This window comes from Bos indicus, chromosome 8, assembly GCF_029378745.1.
Source record: "Bos indicus isolate NIAB-ARS_2022 breed Sahiwal x Tharparkar chromosome 8, NIAB-ARS_B.indTharparkar_mat_pri_1.0, whole genome shotgun sequence".
NCBI classification, from domain to species: domain Eukaryota; kingdom Metazoa; phylum Chordata; class Mammalia; order Artiodactyla; family Bovidae; genus Bos; species Bos indicus.
The window spans coordinates 110,248,035-110,250,343 of NC_091767.1; positions in this window are offsets into that span (position 1 = coordinate 110,248,035).

Below are 2,309 nucleotides of genomic sequence, written 5' to 3' on the forward strand. Positions count from 1 at the left end.
GGCTGGGTGCCTCTCCCCAGGGCCCCGGCCAGGAGGTCACACTCAGAGCGCCCTCTGCTGGGCACCGTCCTCCCAACCTAGTGGGCACTTCCAGAGCGGGTACCTGTCCAGTTACAACTGCTTTCCAGATGGGGACACTGAGTCAGGTGGGAGCACTGCGGAGAGGTGCTGGGGGGGTGGGGCTGTGGACTCCCTCTAAGCACGTGCCAGGGCGTGCTACTACTAAGCGCTTTGTGATTTTTTTTTTTTTTGGAAAATAATAGAAGAAAGAGCTCCCAGAGCTCAGACATGGCAGAGAAAGGCCCTCCGCTCTCCCCGGGGCCTGCATGTGGAGCAGATGGCAGAGGTTGGGAACCTGTTCAGATTCAACTTCCTCCTTGAGTCCCCACCGTGTTTGGTAGGCGAGGAAATCGAGACACAGAGAGATGCTGGGGGGAGGAGGGGGCAGATTTCTTGAGCATCTGCTGCGTGCTAGCTGTGCTAACAACCTCTCGTTTAATCTTCCCAGCAACCTTGTGAGGTAGGTGGTGGTGCTTCCATTTTACAGATGAAGACATAGAGCTGAGTGAGGTCTCAAGATCAGAAAAGAAGGGGAGAGCTGGGATTGTATCCAAGCCCACTGTTTTTTTGGCCGTGCAGCCTTCTGGATTTTTCCCATTTGGCTCCCGAGGGCCCAAGGCGGGGCCTCTGTGGCTGGGCTCATCAAGGCAAGGTTTCCGTGGCCCTTCTGCTCGTGGAGGGAAGCCCTTCTCCTCAGCCCCTTCCAGAGGGCAGTGTTGGGCACCCTGGGGAGATGGGTTGACCGGCCCCATCAGGCTTCAAGCTGAGAATTCCAGGGCTTGGAGGAGGGTGCTGGCAGCTGTGCCAAGGCCCCTTAACTAACAGGGAAAACAGGATTGGATGTCTTTATAAACTGAACTTGTGAGAGGTTCCAAAGGGTAAGGGTTTTCCTGGAAAAGAAAGCAGGTCCTGGAAGGTTTTTGTTTTGTTTTTCTTCTTAATGGGGCCCTAGTTAATGACTCAAGGAAATGAAGAACACATTTCACCGGGAATTAGTCACTGCCCTTCCCAACCCTCCATCCTGCTGCCCTTTCCAAAGCTTCCAAAACTTCTCACTTCCGGCAGGAAAAAAGCCAGACCCCTTGTTTTGTTCATCTTTGGTCCAGCTTGGCCTTAACCTCTGTGTGTCGCGCTGAAGGAAGCCGCCCAGGGGTCTCTGTGCACTCTTCCTTCCGTTTCCCTGCTCGGCATTTGCTCTCATTACTAAGACTGCATTTTGGCTCGTCCTGATCTCAGCCATTCTTTAAGAGCCAACTAAGAAGCTGCCTTCTTCATGGAGCCTTCTCCACTGTGCCCAGGGGGAACCATCTTGCCTTGTGCTAACGGATGCCGGCAGTAGCCCTCCTAACCATCCGAGACCCTGGGAAAGCGTTGGATTCACCTTTGACCCCCTATTTGGGCACACGTGAATGTGTGCTGGGGGGGCGGTGCACCGCCCGGAGGCAGGGAGCTGTAGAAAGAGCCCTGAGATTCTTTATTCTCTCATCGTGTCTGACTCTGCAACCCCAGGGACTGTAGTCTGCCAGGCTCCTCTGTCCATGGGATTCTTCAGGTATGAATACTGGAGTTGGTTGCCATGCCTTTCTCCAGAGGACCTTCCCAACCCAGGGATCGTCTCATGCATTGGCAGGTGGGTTCTTTACCACTAGCGCCATCTGGGAGGCCCGTAGAAAGATCCCTGAGACCTCCTAGTCTTTCATTAGGAGATTACGAATGTGTTGAAGACAGCTGCTTCTCAAGTCAACAGAAAAGAACTTTACGCAGTCTACTTGTAGAGTGTGAGACGTATCTACAGGGGTTTGAGATGCGGAGGCACATGGACTCATCTGACACCCACCGGAGACATTGAGGAGATGAGAGATGAAAGTTGTATCAGACAAGACAAGACAAGGAAGAGACACTGCTGCTCAGATCAGCCTGAAATCCCAAAGTCAGTGTATGCACAGGATGCCACTCCTGTTGACTAGACAAGGGACAGGCACAGGAAGGACTGACGAGAAGGCCTCTCTGGCCTGTCCAACAGGGGGACGGGTACCATTGATTCTTAGGGCTTCAGAAGGGCTCACCCGTGGGATACAAGATCATGTGGTACTTGTGTAAGGCTGAGAGGTCCTCAGGGCTTGGATGTGCCCACATGAAAGTCAGCTTTAACGCCAGCTTAAGACAGGGCCTTCCCTGGTGGTCCAGGGGTTAATAATACATCTTTCGATGCCGGAGACACGGGTCTATCCCTGGTCAGGGAACTAAGA